Here is an 18,682-nt window from a genome sequence, read left to right as displayed (position 1 = left end):
CTTAGTAGTGGGTGCATATTCTTATTTTCCAGAAATGTAGTGAGGGGCAATTCACTGCTCCCTTACCATTTCTACGTTAGCAGTGATCTCTATCTTGCACCAGGAAACAAAAGTTGGACATTTTTGAATTCTCTAGGTAACTCTTAAAGGTTATTACAAAGTTATTAGCCTGTATGGAGGTTCCTTCCTCTCATTGATTGAATATGGTGGTGTAGGAATACGGTAATCATTCTGTGACTGGAGTACCCATTAGCTTGAGATAGTAGTTGAGTAACAATTTATTCCATATCTGGGAGGAGGGTTGGATTTTCATTTAGATAATTTATAACTATTTCCAATCTATCCTAAAGATATCCAGATTTACTGTTTAAAATACTCACTAAACAGAAACAAGTTACAGAATTAATTTTGGGGACCTACATGTGACTTCACCTGTTGAAATCATACATTCAGTCCAAAATTAATGGTGGTCTTTGAACTCCGATGGTTTATTTAAAGCAATCTTATTGTACTTATCAGTGAAATGGTTTCAAATTCCAGAATCTCTGGAAGATCAGATTTCCTGTGATAACTGTGTGTTTATCTATCAAAAAGCAAGCTTGTCTGACATTACACAGTGCCTTGTTAAAATTCCACACAACTGTTTCTTTTCTAATTCAAGCTTTTTTTTAATAGGAAAGAAAAAAAGACTTGTATTTATATAGCACCTTTCACAACCTGAGGATGTCCCAAAGCACTTTACAGCCAATGAATTACTTTTGAAGTATAGTCACTGTTGTAATGTAGGAAATGTGGCAGCCAATTTGGTCCCACAAACAGCAATGAGATAAATGACCAGATCATCTATTTTTTAGGTGTTGGTTGAGAGATAAATATATACCAGGACACAGGGGAGATCTTCCCTGCTTTTCTTCAAATAGTGACGTGGGATCTTTTGCATCCACCTGCGAGGGCAGATGGGGCCTCGGTTTAACGTCTCATCTGAAAAACGGCACCTCGGACAGGGCAGCACTCCCTTGGTACTGCGCTGAAGTATGGACAAAGATATCAATCCATTTGATCAATTCGATCCATCAGTTACAAGGAACAAGGGTAAAAAGTAAAAAATACAACAATCCAGAAATCATAGCTAAGTACACAAGTATGGTGGGTCAAGTGCAATACTGGCTGGCTAAGCAGACACATGGTACGTGAGTATGGTCCTAGTGCATGAGTAGGACATAACATAGAATCATAGAAAGGTTATAGCACAGAAGTAGGCCATTCGGCTCATCAAATCCGTGCCGGCTCTATGCAAGAGCAATCCAGCTAGTCCCGCTCCCACACTGAGACCAAAAATAAAAAGTTTTACAATCATGACTATACAAGGTGTTATCCATGAAATAACTAATAAATTAGTTAATAATGATCAACAAAACATTATCATTGGCTTGAAATGCTGGAGGATGATCTGATTCCATCAGTAACCATCTCACAGTTGGGCCCCGATATTACCAGGGAGGCGGGTTGGCAGCGGGGTGGGGGTGGGGGGGCGACTGGGCACGTGGGTAACCCGCCCAGTAAAATCCGTCAGTTCCCCACGCGATCACGGGTAAATGAAGCCACTTAACGTGGCTTCTGGGTTTCCTGTCGGAAAGCTACGCAGCGGGCAGACTGCGCACCCGCATCACAGGCTGTCAGCTGGAGGAGCCCTATTTAATGGGGCAGTCCTCCAATGACAGATCCCGCAGCGAAGAACCACACAGCACCATGGAGCAGCCCATGGGAAAGGCTGCCCCCATGTTTAATGATGCCTCATTCCAGGTCTTACTAGATGGGGTGAGGAGGAGAAGGGAGATCTTCTACCTGGCGGATGGGGGGAAGTGGCCTGCATCTACCACTAAGAAGGCCTGGCTCGAGGTGGCAGAGGGGGTCAGCAGCAGCAGCAGCAACGTCTCTCACACCTGGATGCAGTGCAGGAAGCACATCAATGACCTAACTAGGTCAGCCAAAGTGAGTACACTTACTCATTCTCCTACACTCCGTCTTCCACATCACGGCCCCCACCCCACAACTCCTTCGGTACTGCCAACACTACTCTATCACATCACTCCTCACACCCACTCAAAGCTCATCCTCAACTTACCTGCAATTACTCACCTCCCCATTACTCATCCCACCACTACCACTCAACCCAATCCTCATACAATGTCATGGCTCAGTCTCATATTCACCCTCTGATGCATCTCTTTCACGGTCAGCCTCACCCAAACCAATGCATTCATCGGTTGGCCACGTCACCATCCCTCACTCATGCCTTTCTACTTTCTCCCCTTATAAGAGAAGAGAGCCCAGAATGCACGGGAGAGGGCGAAGACCGGAGTGGGGCCGCAACATCAGGTCGTCCTCCTGGATGCGGAGCAGGATACTCTTGAATTGAGCTGCACCCTCGAGTGCCTGTCTGTCGGGGATACAGAGACTGCCACCCGACAAACGGCTGGTGACAGAACTTTAACATTCAGCACTCACAATAGCAAATTATGTTAACATGCCTTGCCATCTTCAGCACCTCAACATCTGTCATCATGCTTAATATTGCCTTCTGTTCTCTCACAGGGCCTTCAGCGACTGCTGTGACCGCGGAGGGCGATTCCTCTGAGGGGGCACCGTCACATCTGAGCGAGCCATCCACCAGCGCACATACACACACCTCGGTGGGTCCCCGTCCTCACTTAGTTGGGGTTGCACATGGTGAGTCACCACACACAAGTGAGCACAAGCAGACACTGGTGGTAGGGGCAGCTGTGGAGAGTCCGCCTCGGTGGGAGCATTCTTCTCCAGGGTCTGTTCAGCTGGACACAGATGCTGAACCCTTGGGGCCATCCTTTAAAAGGAGAATGATCGAGGGGCAGCAGCTCATTTGCGAGGTGCTGGAACAGGTGCCACACGCACTCTCCACAATCGCGCAGAGGATGGAGGAGTCCAACTCCTGCATGAGTGGAATGGTGGCACAGGTAAGGGAGGGAATCTCTGAGATACTGTCACAGGGACGTGAGGGCATCTCTCAGATAGTGTCACGGGTAAGTGCAGGAATGTCTGCGATGGAGGGAAGGCTAGCCTCCATCGAGCTTCAAACACAGCTCACCAATGAGTCCATTGAGGCCCTGACAACAGCCCTTCGGACTTAGGGTGAGCAACTTTCTGCCGCCCTAAACAGGCAGGCAGATACACTAGCACTGGCCTTACAAGGCGTCAAACTGTCATCCAGCAGGGTGTTAGGAGTGCTGTGGGCCTGGCCCAGGGGAGGGATGATGGCGAAAGTGGACATGGAAGTGGGGATGCCACTCAAAGCGCTTCCACGTCTCACCTGTTGCACCCCTCTCAACCACTATTCGCAATGCTGCCTCCTCTCCAGGTGGTCGAGTCTGTCCCTGCACAGGTGCAGGTGGAGCAGTCTTTGGAGGGGCCCTCACAGGCACCGAAGCCCAGAGGGCAAAAGCATCTAATCGGTCAGGGCATGAAGAAGAGCAACCTGCCACTACCTCTGTGCAGCCACAGAGGAAGCACCACGTAGGAGTAGTCGGAAGCGTAAGGCAAAGGTTTTGTGAGCACAAAATGTATGCACAAGGGTGTTTTTTATTTATATTTGATTTTTGTTCAACTCACACTAAATCTTATATTGTCACCACTACTGCCACATCTTGGCCATTCTTGACTGGCATGTGCAATAAGCCCCTTTCATGAGGTTCGCCATGAACACCCACACTTGATGCCACCCATTGGGTCACTCTATAGTGGGTCTATGTGTAGTTGCACGACTATTTTGTGCAGGGGGCGGGGGAGGGGGCTGGTGTGGCCGCTCCTCTGTCCAGGTGGTGAGAGGACTGGACTCTTCACACTGTCTGATGTTTGGAGAACCGGACACATATCAGTGATTCCCTGGCCTCACGAGCAGCCAGGTGAGCCGCTGTTCTGCCCATGGGTTGCTCCACCTCCTCTGCCTCCTCCTCCTCCTCCTCGTCCTTGTCCTCCTCCTCCTCAATATGGGTGGCAGATGTGGATGGGGCCTCCTCCAGCGGCACCCCTCTCTGTTGTGCCATGTTGTGCAGGGCACAACAGACAACTATAATGCTTCCCACTCTGTCTGGTGCATATTGAAGCACTCCCCCAGAATGATCAAGGCACCTGAAGCGCATCTTGAGCAGCCCTATAGCCTGCTCAATTGTACACCTGGTAACGATGTGGCTCTCTTTATATCGACGCTGTTGCTCGGTGATGGGGTTCCTCAGAGGTGTTATGAGCCACGTGTGCAGGGGGTATCCCTTGTCCCCGAGGAGCCAGCCCTTGCTGGTGTTCAGTGCATGGAAGAGGGGCGGGATGTTGGACTTCCGGAGAATGGAGGAATCGTGGCAGCTGCCAGGGGATCTGGCGCACACGTGAAGGACTCTCTTGCGGTGGTCACAGATGAGCTGAGTGTTCATGGAGTGATAGCCCTTCCTGTTGATGAACAGTCCTGGCTCGTGTGGAGATGCTCGTATTGCTATATGGGTGCAATCGATTACACCCTGCACCGGTGGGAAGCCAGCCACAGCGTGGAAACCCACTGCCCTCTCCGTCTGGCTGAGGTCATCCATGGGGAAGTTGAAATAGTGCGAGGCCCTGCGAAACAAGCTGTCGGTGACCTGCCTGATGCACTTGTGTGCAGACGGCTGAGAGACCCCGGCGATGTCCCCAGTGGCACCCTGGAAGGATCCGGAGGCGAAGAAGTTGAGGGCAGCGATGACTTTGACAGCGACAGGTAAGAAGATGCTGCTCGGGCCAGCCAGGAGCAGCTTGCAGATGTCTGCGACTACCTGGCGACTGACTCTGAGCCTCCGTATGCACTGCTCCTCAGAGAGGTCCAGGAAGCTGAGCCTCGGTCTGTAGACCCTGTGGCGAGGGTAGTGCCTCCTGCAACGCCGCTCTCTCTGCTGTTTCCCTCCCTGCTGTTGTGCAGGTGCCTGTGTTGTGGAGATCCACGTGGCGGAGGTGGACGGCGTGCCTGGCGAGGCTGCTGATGTTGCTCGACCTTGGATGAAGTGATGAATGCAGCCATGGCGCCCCCCTATCCTGACGGTGTGAGTTTGAGGGGGTCCGCAAAGTAGGAAAATGTGTTTGCACAGCAGAGTTTAGAGTATAAATTAATAAATTTGAGTGGAAAGACAAAGGTGTTGCAACCAAAACTTTGTCTGAAGTGACAGAGTGCCCTGTTGCAATAAATGAGGTATTCCCCCCAACTGTCAAATAATCCTTTGCATCTCCCACTGGCTGCTGGCTGAAACACATCTGCTCTAACAGGGAGTGTTTCCCACAGCACGGGAAACACGCTGAGGATCCTTCAAAATTGCACCCATGCCAAAATTTCCAGTCAATGAGGTCTGTCAAGTACCTCAACTACCTAAATAAGTATCTAAATTATCATCCCGCTGGCTTTAATTGCCGGTGGGAGTCCTGCATGCGGGAACTGTGCGCGCACCTGAACACGGAAGTGAGCAGGTTGGAGCCGGGCTCCGAACTCGCTCCAGGATTCCGCCATTTTCGGAGCCTCCCCGTCCTAACGCACCCGCTTGGCCATCGGAAAATTGGCCCCTTGATCTCTGTTAGATCACATTTTTGCATTGCTGTATATCAACCTGTGAGCAGGCACCAACAAGTCATTGGGCCACTTCAGGGGTGGAGGGTGAATGATTCGTTTGGAGCATCCCAAAATGACCTGATGAAGTTAATCAAGACAGGTTGTTCAGTTTCAGCAGTGAAATGCTCTAATTTGGGGCATTTCCAGAGGAGACAGGTCAATGTACCTAGGACAGACCTGGACTTCGAAATCCAGACACCACCAAGATTAAAACGAATAGGACAGAAGGCTAAGTAGTGATAAGTGTCATGGAGTTTAGGTTTATTTTAAGCATGCAGACTGTAAAAAGAAGGGAAAATTGAGTGAGCTTATGAGTGGACCAGTTATGAGGTTCTGTAAAGACTAGTTAAGATAGGAAATAATGGGTAGTTTCATGATCTGCGCTCCCACTGGGAGCCACGCTTGCAGTGAGTATGGATCAGAGATAGAGCCAATAATACTGAAACCTTTAGATCTTTTTTGACGTCACACTTAGCTATTTCAGCACTATTCATAGAGTACTTAAGTCTCCCATTTTTTCAACCAATTTGTAGTACTTGTCTGTATTAAAGTTGATCTGTCATTGCTTCACCCACTTGTCCAACTGATTTTGTAGTTACTGTGCTATCTCCTCAGAATCCATTGTCATTCTCAGTTTGTTATGATCTACAGATTTGACCACTTTGTATAGAGTTCCTATATCCAAGTTATTACTGTAAATAAGTCTTGGAATGGACAAGAATGAAACTCTGGCTTTGGCTCCTTGAAAATTCTAATTTTTATGTCTCTAAAATTAAAGCTAAAGCCAGAACTGAAACTGCTAAAGGCTCAAAGGTTTACCCTATTGTTCATTACATTCCTCGTGCTAAAATAATTGAAGTAATCAAATGTTGAATTTCAATCCATTGATCAACTGGACAGAATAATAATTTGAAATCAACCAACTAATCACCACACTGCATCCAGATCAAATTTTAAACAGTTCTGAAAATAAACAGATTATTCAAATAAAGAACTCAAAAAGAAACAACTAAGATAATAATCTGGCAACATTAATTGTATCAAAGGGCACTCATAACCATAGAAACCATCAAGATTTTTTTCGAAAACTGTAATGGCTAAGTTTGTTGCCATGTTACATTGGATATATAAATGCAAACCTTTTACACTCCATTTTGATTTGAAACTTACATCAATTAAAGAGGTTAGACTTTTATTTTACAAATTTACATTCCATAGAATCATACAGCACAGAAAGAGACCATTCAGCCCATCGTACCTGTACCAGCTCTTTGAAAGAGTTATCCAATTAGTCCCACTCACCTGCTCTTTCCCCATCACACTGCAAATTTTTCCTTTAAAGTACATACCCAATTCCCCTTTGAAAGTTACTATTGAATATGCTTCCACCACCCTTTCAGGCAGTGCATTGCAGATCATAACAACTCGCTGCATAAAAAAATTTCACCTCATCTCCCCCCTAGTTCTTTTACCAATTATCTTAAATCTGTGTCCGCTGGTTACCAACCCTCCTGCCAGTGGAAACAGTTTCTCCCTATCTACTCTCTTAAAACCCTTAATAATTTTGAACACCTCTATTATACTCCCCTTAATCTTCTTTGTCCTAAGGAGAACAATTCCAGCTTCTCTAGTCTCTCCACGTAACTGAAGTCCCTCATTCCTGGTATCATTCTAGTAAATCTCCTCTGCACCTTCTCCCAGGCTTTGACATCCTTCCTAAAGTGTGGTGCCCAGAATTGGACACAATACTCCAGCTGAGGCCTAACAAGTGATTTATAAAGGTTTAGCATAACTTCCTTGCTTTTGTACTCTATGCCTCTATTTCTGAAATTTGATACCTGACCTACAAAATGCAACTATCTTGAAAGCATTCTGAAGTTTATAAAATTTGCTAATGTGTGCTTGTCAATATATTGGGAGCCCCCTATCAGATTTCAGTTGTAATGCATCTGCATATGTCAAACACACTGATACCAGTAGGTTTGTACACATTTCATTAACTTCATTCAAGAGAGAGCATTATAATTTAAATGAATGTGTCCTAAAATGTTCCTATTAACTCATATGGATTGAGGTAGGAGCTATACTGAAGGTTGAAAGGGCTAAAGGTGAATAAAACTGATTAAGATCAAGTTACCTCCTGAGACTGTTGTTGCTACAATCAAGAATTGTTTGATCTAAATAAACCTTTGAACTCATCTCAGCAGAGGTTCAAAGATTACCTGGGTGCAGTGGCCCTTTTATCAGAAGTTGGCTAGTAGCCATGGATTGCAGGAGTGAAATTCCAGTATGGAAGAATTGGGTCTTGAGCAAGTGCTGTGTGAGCAGTAGGTAGCTGTATGTCTATATATACATACAAACTTTAAACCCAGACTACTGCTTGGATTACCGGTCGCAAAGTGCGTCCAGCAAATAAGGTAGGATGTTCAGCCTCAATGTTTGTGTTCCATTGTTTCAACTCACACGGTTATTAAATACTGAACTAATAGGTAAAATTGCTTCTTTCCTTGTTGATTTAGCACAGTATAGCTATGCTTGCACAAATGATACTTTCATTCTAACATTTTGAGACCATTACTTATGGTAAGAAGGTGACAAGACACAGGAATTTAAGTTCTCTTCTGCTCTTTCCTCACAATTTCGATGTGCAGATTTATATAACTAGCCAATACATATACTTGATATATAAACATTGTACTTTATTTTTCCAAGCCTTTTACTGTAACTGTAGCATTTCAGTTCAATCAAATCTATTTCTAACTTGCAGATCCTTTGTTTTAATTTTTAAATTTGTTCATAAAATTGGAATGATGTTGAATTTTGCACACAATCAATTATGAAATCTATTCATAACAGCAAAACATCAGCAGCCATGCTAAACTTACTTTTGTGGCATTCTATTCTGGAGTTCTATATTTTGGGAGGCCAGCATTAATTTCATTAATTATACCAATTCATGAAGAGAATACAGTTACTGGTATTGGATTCCAATGATTAAATACAGTGATGTCCGAACATAATTAGCAATCACGACAACTGAGCAAATTACTTCACAGATGAATTGAAAGAATATAACCAGTGTAATTGATGACAACGCTCCTTGTAGCACCTAGAGATGGGTCTGTGTCAAAAGAGAACTATTCTCTCCAGATTAAACTAGTTCATTTTATTAACTAACTATTTTACTTCCTAATTTAGTAAAGTAATATATGTCACAGCACTGAGGTTGAAATTGTTGTAAGGTATGTGCAGGAACACTTTTAACAGACAACTGTTTGATTTGTAAATAAATGCTTCATTTCATTCCACTGTTATTTGCTGTTGGTAACTATTGCTATTGATTTTGGTTTACAGCCTAGATTTGTTCTGTACAATGTGTTCAGCTATAAAACATAGTTTACAGCAACACATGTGATGTGTATTAAACCCTTAGAGTGCTAAAGGTACATTTTCAGATGAAACTGGTGTCTAGGTTGCTTCATATGTTTTGCTTACAAAATATAATTATTGGAGCTTTAATTTAGTTGCTCATTGGTTGTGATCATTATCAGCATTTGCAGAACAAATTTCTCATTGGGTGAAGTCACTTCTGTCTACATTCTGCCTAGTCTAAGAGTTTGAAAGCTGTAGTTCAATCAACATGTCTTGAAATCTTAAACTGTGAGAGTGAAGCTCAAGTACCTTGTTATTTTGTTGAGAAATCTAGGTGAAGGGCCAAGGTCCATAGGGCAGAACATCATCAAAGTTGAGAAGAACAAGAGAGAAGACAAAGTAAATCAGAGGAGTGACTACTTGATGTCAATTTGGGCTTTAAAAAATTGGAGGTTGTAGAAAGAAGGAAAGTTTCACAGTTTGAAGAAACTGAGAGTTTGAAGAATTGAAAGAAATAGGATTTTCATTGCCCCGTTGAAAGGCATGGAAAAGATCAAAGTGCAGTGATTCAGCTGCAAGAGGAATGGAAGTTGTGTGTACTAAAGGTGTGTAATCTGAAGGAATGTGGAATGTACAATACGTCAATAGTAAAAGAGTAGCTAAAAGATAATTAATGTGGTGTGCGAACAAAGTGGGAAAGAGGTCAGAGATAATCTTTGTATCTCTGCTAAGAAAGGTTTAAAGATTCATCTAGATCAAAACGATCAAACAATAACGCCACGTGTATCTACATAACGGTATTTTTGGTATCGGATTAGGACTAGTGGTTAATAATATACTATTCAGTGTATATTGTAACATTTTCCAGAGGGAGTTCTGGTGGTCATTCATGATAAGCATATAACAATTGAGTGTAAACTAATGGTTTTATGTTGATAACCATTAAATTACCAGCAACAACTTCTAATGATATTAGGAAAGTACAAATAAAGAGATGTACAGAATCTTGACCCAGCATGATTGATAGTGAAAGGAATGGTCCACATCCCAAATCATTTTTTCATCCTCCTCCCAGCCTGAGTATGACTGTTGCACAAAGTTGGGTTTTCTGACTCATCTCCTAGACAGGAATAGAAAACAGTTGGGCCAGACTCCTTGTTACGGATTGGGGTGTGTGGTAGAAACCATTTCGGGTTCAGTGGCATCAGTTTCTCCTGTAAGTGGTCTAAGTATCTTACTTTTATGGGAGTTGGCTCACACACTGACTTATATCTACTTGTACGATAGGGTAACCCAGGGATATAAAAATAAAATTAAATAATGAACACGCTGCATTTTTCCACATTAGTAGGTTCTCTTACTCAACTTAAACTGTACAACTTCCTAAGGCAGAACCCCCTTTTCCTGAAGTCTCCTGTCTTTTTTGTAAACTTGTCTGCATACGGTATGCTTTTTAATAACACATTTAAAATAATTATTTTTACTAAATTCCTTTCCGTAGAAAAATGATCAAAAAGATCCTAAAATGTGACAATTCTATTTGACATTACTTTGGAGCAAAGTAACTTCCTTCCCTCTCTTTTTTCTTTACTTTATCCCCCCTTATGTTTTTCACTATTTGCCTATCAAAGCAGAAAATAAGTGACTTCCTCCTACATCCCTCCAATTCTACTCTTGAACTGATAAGAGGTGCATGAGAGGATTCTAGGTTGACCCACTCTTCAGGACTCTCTCCTCAATGATAAAAAGTGCCTTGGATAATAACAAGAGTACACATTGTGGGGATTCACAGACAGGAACCTTTGACCAGTAAATAATACATTTTAGGCTACAAAAATGGTTTTGCCTTAAACACTTGGAAAGATTTTTGGGTGGGATTGTATTTTACACTGTTACGGACATTAAACCAAATACCCTGCTTGAATGATCTTCTGATACTACTTGTACAATATCTCAGGCATGGACAAATAATCATTGTTACAAACTTGTGAGGCATTTTACTAACTATGATGGAGCATCAGAAAGTTTGCAATCAGACAGTTTGCTATAATGAGATTTTACTGTACAGTGTGCCTTAGGGAATGTCTTGTAGTGAATAAGAAGTAGCATGTGTTTACTGGTGGTCGTTGTGCACTTTTTATACATTAATTATGAAAGGTGCCAACCTTATTTTATTTGATTTTCATGGAAATATTAGTCAAAATAGTATGTTTTCCCAAAAAATTGGCTTTTTAAATAAATTAATCTTGTAATCTCCATGATATTACTAATTTACATGATGGTCTACATTACTTCATAATTTGTCATTGTTGTAATGTGTTCTAGCTTAAAAATTTCACAGTTAAACTTTACCCTGGAGATAAACTAATAATTGCTTCATTTGAAAACATCACTCACCTAGTGTTGAGTAAGGAATTACTCACTAATATGTTTGAACAAGAAACTATTCAACACCACCCCATATCCTAATCACATTTCATGGCACCATAAACTGTATTAAAAATTACAGGTGTGATCTTGTATATTTTCTGATAATTAGTTGGCAAATAAAGTCACACGGTCCTTTGTAATACACAATTTAGGTTTCTTAAAATGTTTGGACATTTCTTAAAACTCAGCTAGAAGTCAGATTTTTAAAGTTATTCAATACACACATGGAATCATATAATGTTACAGCACAAAAACAGGCCATTCAGCCCATAAGTTTGGGCTTATGTTTTTCTTCACATGAGCCTAGTCTAATCCCACTCTCCTGCTCAGTCCCCATTACCTTTAACATTTCTCTTTTTCAAGGAACTATTTGAGGATTTGGCGTCAATAATGGTTGAGATTTCCACATTCTAATCATCAACTGTGTTTTTCTACTCTCCCCTCTAACGTATAAATTACAGTCACTGGCATGTATTCCCTTCACGAGGCTTACTGGAGTGTTATCAATTTCCAGTTCCAGAATTGAGCTGCGTAATAAGAACATAAGAACATAAGAAATTGGAGCAGGAGTAGGCCAATCGGCCCCTCGAGCCTGCTCCGCCATTCAATAAGATCATGGCTGATCTGATCCCAACCACAAATCTAAAGAACACAAGAAGTCGGAGCAGGACCCGGCCACATAGCCCCTGGGCCCTCTCCGCCACCCACAGGGCATTGACCGATCCGAACTCAGCTTCATGTCCAATTTCCTGCCCGCTCCCCATAACCCCTAATTCCCTTTACTGGGATCAGCCAGGGGCAACTCACGGAAACATCAGATTTGATAACTGCCAATTTTAGTGGATGAACACTGAACATGATGATGTAATCTTTATCTGTCAGCTATTTTAATGTAAGCATTAATCCATATAGTGCAAATAATAGGGTAATAATAGTGGGGGATTTCAACTTCCCCAATATTAACTGGGATACTCAGAGTGTAAAAGGCTTAGAGGGTACAAAATTCTTAACGTGCATCCAGGAGAGCTTTTTGAGCCAGCATGTAGAAAGTCCTACAAGAGAGGGGGCGGTACTGGACCTAATTCTAGGGAATGAGTCCGGCCAAGTGGAAGAAGTGCTAGTAGGTGAGCACTTTGGTGACAGTGACCATAATTCAGTGAGATTTAAGGTGGTCATGGAAAAAGACAGGGAGGGGCCGGAAATAAAGGTTGTAAATTGGGGGAAGGCCGATTTTAATAGGATAAGGCAGGATCTGGCCAAAATGGACTGGGATCAGCTGCTTGTAGGAAAATCCGCATCGGAGCAATGGGAGTCTTTCAGATGGGAGATTGAGACCATACAATGGCAACATGTTCCCGTAAAGGTCAAGGGTGGTTCCAAGAACTCCAGGGAACCTTGGATGTCAGGGGATATACGAGAATGGATTAGGAAAAAAAGGAGGGCTTTTGGCAGATACAAAAGGCTAAGGATGGAGGAAGCCCTAGAGGAGTACAAAAAGTGCAGGGGGATACTTAAAAAGGAAATTAGGAGATCAAGGAGGGGCCATAAAAAAACTCTGGGGAGCAAAATAAAGGAAAATCCTAAGATGTTTTATAAGTATATTAAGGGTAAGAGGATAACTAGGGAAAAAATAGGGCCCATTAGGGACAAAAATGGCAATCTGTGTGTGGAGCCGGAAGATATAGGAGGGGTTCTAAATGAATTTTTTGCATCTGTTTTCACTATGGAGAAGGACGACATAGACAGAGAAATACGACAGGGGGACTGTGATATACTCGAACATATTAACATCGAGCGGGAGGAGGTATTGGCGGTTTTAGCAGGCCTAAAAATGGATAAATCCCCAGGCCCGGACGAAATGTATCCCAGGCTACTGTGTGAGGCAAAGGAGGAGATTGCGGGGGCTCTAACACATATATTCAGAACCTCTCTGGCCACAGGGGATGTGCCAGAGGACTGGAGAACCGCTAATGTAGTACCATTATTCAAGAAGGGGAGTAGGGAAAAACCGGGGAACTACAGGCCAGTGAGCCTAACATCAGTGGTAGGAAAATTATTGGAAAAAATTCTGAAGGACAAAATTAGTCTCCACTTGGAGAAGCAAGGATTAATCAGGGATAGTCAACATGGCTTTGTCAAGGGAAGATCATGTCTGACTAATTTGATTGAATTTTTTGAGGGGGTGACTAGGCGTGTGGATGAGGGTAACGCAGTGGATGTGGTATACATGGATTTCAGTAAGGCCTTCGATAAAGTCCCGCACAGGAGACTGGTCAAGAAGGTACGAGCCCATGGAGTCCAGGGTGCCTTGGCACTTTGGATACAAAACTGGCTTAGTGGCAGAAGGCAGAGGGTGATGGTCGAAGGTTGTTTTTGTGACTGGAAGCCTGTGGCCAGTGGGGTACCACAGGGATCTGTGCTGGGGCCCTTGCTGTTTGTGGTCTACATTAACGACTTGGATATGAATGTAAAAGGTATGATCAGTAAGTTCGCTGATGATACAAAAATTGGTAGGGTGGTAAATAGCGAGGAGGATAGCCTCAGTCTGCAGGACGATATAGATGGGTTGGTCAGATGGGCGGAACAGTGGCAAATGGAATTTAACCCGGAAAAGTGTGAGGTGATGCACTTTGGAGGGACTAACAAGGCAAGGGACTACACAATGAATGGGAGGACCCTAGGCAAGACAGAGGGTCAGAGGGATCTTGGTGTGCAAGTTCACAGATCCCTGAAGGCGGCGGAACAGGTAGATAAGGTGGTAAAGAAGGCATATGGGATACTTGCCTTTATTAGCCGAGGCATACAATATAAGAGCAAGGAGGTTATGATGGAGCTGTATAAAACACTGGTTAGGCCACAGCTGGAGTACTGTGTGCAGTTCTGGTCGCCACACTACAGGAAGGATGTGATCGCTTTGGAGAGGGTGCAGAGGAGATTCACCAGGATGTTACCAGGGCTGGAGCGCTTCAGCTATGAAGAGAGACTGGGAAGATTGGGTTTGTTTTCCTTGGAGCAGAGGAGGCTGAGGGGGGACATGATTGAGGTGTACAAAATTATGAGGGGCATAGATAGGATGGATACTCAGGAGCTTTTTCCCTTCGTTGAGGGTTCTATAACAAGGGGGCATAGATTCAAAGTAAAAGGCGGGAGGTTTCGAGGGGATTTGAGAAAGAACTTTTTCACCCAGAGGGTGGTTGGAGTCTGGAACTCACTGCCTGAAAGGGTTGTGGAGGCAGGAACCCTCACAACATTCAAGAAGCATTTGGATGAGCACTTGAAATGCCATAGCATACAAGGCTACGGACCAAATGCTGGAATATGGGATTAGATTAGACTGGGCTTGATGGCCGGCGCGGACACGATGGGCCGAAGGGCCTCTATCCGTGCTGTATAACTCTATGACTCTATATATTTTAAATGGGTTAATGCCTTTCCCCCAAAGTAGTGGACAAAGAAATGTTATACGAACATGTTAACTGTCCACTAATATTGCCAACAGTAATTTCTTTCTGGTGTCCTAATTCAATTTTTATATCTTCGCTCAACATGCATTTGAACTTTAATACTCAAACGTTCATTCTACAACTCATAATTCATCTTTTTTCCACTGCTCTTTGTTTAATTAGCAAGCACTTCATTCAAGAAGCATTGCATGGTAATACAGAGTCTGAAATACTAAGGCTTCTACCTTTATAATCATCTTTCCCTAGATTCATAGAAACTAGAAATATTGCAACTAAGTAGATTCCATGGGCTCGATTTTGAAAGGGCGGCGGGATGGCAGCGGGGGGCGGGGGGTTCAATGAGCGCGCGAGTAACCCGACAAATAAAATCTTACCGTTTCCCAGGCGATCGCGAGTTAATTGGTGGCCCTTAATGTAGCTTTTGGGTTTGCCGTCCGCCCACTGCGCAGCTTGCGGACTACGCACCCGCATGACAAGCTGTCAGCTGGAGCGGCTCCATTTAAAGGGCCATTGCTCCAAAGGCTTTTGCTGCAGCAAACACCAAAAACACACAATGGAGCAGCACAGGGGCAAGGCTGCTCCAAGGTTCAATGATGCCTCGCTGCAGCAGCTACTAGCCGGGGTGAGGAGGAGGAGGGAAGTCTTTTACCCTGTGGACGGAAGGAAGTGCCCTGCCTCTACCACCGAGAAGGCCTGGCTTGAGGTGGCAGAGGAGGTCACCAGCAGCAGCAACATCTCCCGCATCTGAGTCCAGTGCAGGAAGTGTTTCAATGACCTAACTAGGTCAGCAAATGTGATTACACTTATTGATTCTCCTGCATTCCGTGTTCCACATCACCCCTCCCTCCCCAACTCATTCTGCACTGCAAAGACTACTCCATCACATCACTCCTCACACCCACTTAAGGCTCATCCTCAACTTACCTTCACTTCCTCAACTCCCCATTTGTGACCCCACCACTATCACTCACCTCAATCCTCATCCAATGTGATGGCTCTGTCTCATACTCACCCTCTGATGCATCTCTTTCAACGGTCAGCCTCACCCAAAGCAATGCATTCATCGGCTGACCACTTCACCATCACTCACTCACACGTCTGTACTTTCTCCCCTTTTAGGAGAAGAGAGCGCAAAATGCATGGGAGAGGGCGAGGACTGAAGGGGGGCCATAACGAACAGTGGTCCTCACAGACGTTAAGACTGGCACCCCACAAACTTCTGGTGACACAACTTTAACATTCATCACACACAACATGAATTGATGTTAACAATGCTTACCATGTTGAACACCGGAGTACGCTCATCGCAATATGACACATCTGTGATGATGCTTAATATTGCCTTCTTGTTCTCTTACGAGCCCTTCAATGACCACAGTGACGGTAGAGGGCGATTCCTCAGAGGAGCTCCAGGCCTCTGAGGGCGCACCGTCACATCATAGTGAGCCATCCACCAGCACAGATAGTCACACCTCGGTGGGTCCTAGTAGTCAGTTAGTTGGGTTGGCACATGGTGAGTCACCACACACAAGTGAGCACGAGCAGACACTGGTGGCAGGGGCAGCTGTGGGGAGTCTGCGTCGGTGAGCGCTCTCCCCTCCAAGCTCTGCTCAGCTGGATGCAGGTGCTGAACCCCGGGGCCATCCTTTAAAAGGAGAATGATTGAGGGACAGCAGCACATTTGCAAGGCACTGGAACAGGTGCCATGCGGACTCTCCACAATAGTGCAGAGGGTAGAGGAGTCCAACTCCTGCATTAGTGGAATGGCGGCACAGGTAAGTGCAGGAATGTCTGCGATGGAGAGAAGGCTAGCCTCCGTTGAGCTTCAAACACAGCTCACAAATGAATCCATTCAGGCCGTTTAAAACGGTCGTTCGAACTCAGGGTGAACAACATTCTGCCGCCTTAAACAGGCACTGGCCTTCCAAGGCATCACACATGTCCTCCAAACTGTTGCCCAGAAGAGTGGTAGGTGTGATGTGGCCCTGGCCCAGGGGAGGGATGATGGCAAAAGGAGACATGAAAGTGGGGACGGCACTCAAAGCACTCCCATGTCTCACCCGTTGCTTCCATCTCAACCAATACCCACAATGCTGCCTCCTCTCCAGGTGGCTGTTTCTACCCCTGCACAGGTACAGGTGGAGCAGTCTTTGGAGGGGCCCCCACGGGCTCCAAAACCCAGAGGGCGTAGGCTGAAAGCATCTAAGCAGTCAGGGCATGAACATGAGCAACCTGCCACTACCTCTGCTGCAGCCACAGGGGATGCACCACATAGAAGTGGTAAGAAGAGGAAGGCTAAGGATTTGTGATCACGAAGGGTCTGCACAGGGGGTCTGACAGACTGTCATGTTTTTCATTTATATTTGTTTTTTGTTATATTCACATTAAATGTTACCATTCTCACCACTACTGCCACGTCTTGTCTATTCTTGACTGGCTTTTGTGATAGGGCCCTTTCATGTGCTTCACCATGAACAGCGACACTTGACGCCACCCATTGACTCCCCGGCCTCATGAGCATCCAGGTGAGCCGATCCTCTGCCCATGGGTTCCTCCTCCTCCTCCTCCTCCTCAATGTGGATGGCAATTGTGGATGGGGCCTTCTCAAGCGGCACCCCTCGCTGTTGTGCCATGTTGTGCAGGACACAACACACTACTATAATGCGTCCCACTCTGTCTGGTGCGTATTGAAGCGCTCCCCCAGAACGATCAAGGCACCTAAATCACATCTTGAGTAGCCCTGTAGCATGCTCAATTGTAGACCTGGTGGCGATGTGGCTGCTGTTGTATTAACGCTGTTGCTCGATGATGGGGTTCCTCTGAGGTGTCATGAGCCATGTGTGCAGGAGGTATCCCTTGCCCCCTAGGAGCCAGCCCTTGAGAGTGTTCGGTGTGCGGAAGAGGGGCAGGATGTTGGATTCCCTCAGAATGAAGGAATCGTGGCAGCTACCAGGGAATCTGGCTCACACGTGAAGGAATCTTTTGCAGCGGTCACAAATGAGCAGAGCGTTGATGGAGTGATAGCCCCTTCCTGTTGATAACAGTCCTGGCTCGTGTGGAGGTGCTCTGATTGCTATATGGGCGCAGTCAATTGCACCCTGCACCCGTGGGAAGCCAGCCACAGAGTGGAATCCCAATGCCCTCTCCATCTGGCTGTGTCGTCCATGAGGAGGTTGACATATTGTGAGGCCCTGCGGAACAAGCAGTCAGTGACCTGCCTTATGTACTTGTGTGCAGATGACTGAGAGACCCTGGAGATGTCCACGGTGGCAACCCTGGAATGATCCGGAGGCGAAGAAGTTGAGGGCAGTGGTGACTTTGACAGTGACGGGTAATGAGATGCCACTCGGCCCAGCCGGGAACAGCTCGGCTTGAAGGAGGCTGCAAATGTCTGCAAACACCTGGCGACTCACTCTGAGCCTCCATATGCACTGCTCCTCAGAGAGATCCAGGAAGCTGAGCCTCGGTCTGTAGACCCTGTTGCGAGGGTAGTGCTTCCTGCGACTTCGCTCTCTCTGTTGTTGTCCTCTGTGCTCTTGTGCAGGTGCCTGTGGCGCAGCACTGTGTTGTGGAGCTCCAAATGGCGGAAGTGCACACCGTGCCTGGCGAGGATGGTGATATGCTCGTCCTCGGATGTAGTGGCGAATGCAGACATCCCGCCCCCATCCTGATGGTGTCAATATGAGGGGGTCCGAAAAGTTGGTAAATGTGTGAACAGAAGAATTCTGAGTGGAAACTAAGAATTTTCAGTGTATACACAAAG

At 45.2% G+C, this 18,682-nt stretch overlaps 1 protein-coding gene across 2 annotated transcripts in view; it reads left to right on the top strand.

The window, feature by feature from the left end:
* The first annotated feature begins 7,868 nt into the window (after nt 1-7,868).
* Nucleotides 7,869-18,682, top strand: part of acsl5 (acyl-CoA synthetase long chain family member 5) — a 49,841-nt gene continuing 39,027 nt past the window's right edge. The window contains exon 1 of one of the 2 annotated variants that reach the window (XM_068002231.1): nt 7,869-8,070. The gene's annotated coding sequence lies outside the window, so the exon portion shown is untranslated. Of the gene's footprint in view, nt 8,071-9,391; nt 9,631-18,682 lie in introns of those variants that run through there. The other variant, XM_068002232.1, reaches the window with a different exon arrangement.

The sequence above is a fragment of the Heptranchias perlo genome, chromosome 21, assembly GCF_035084215.1.
Source record: "Heptranchias perlo isolate sHepPer1 chromosome 21, sHepPer1.hap1, whole genome shotgun sequence".
Classification (NCBI taxonomy): Eukaryota; Metazoa; Chordata; class Chondrichthyes; order Hexanchiformes; family Hexanchidae; genus Heptranchias; species Heptranchias perlo.
The sequence above is the reverse complement of the archived record's forward strand: the minus strand, read 5'-3'. Positions and strand labels throughout refer to the sequence as shown.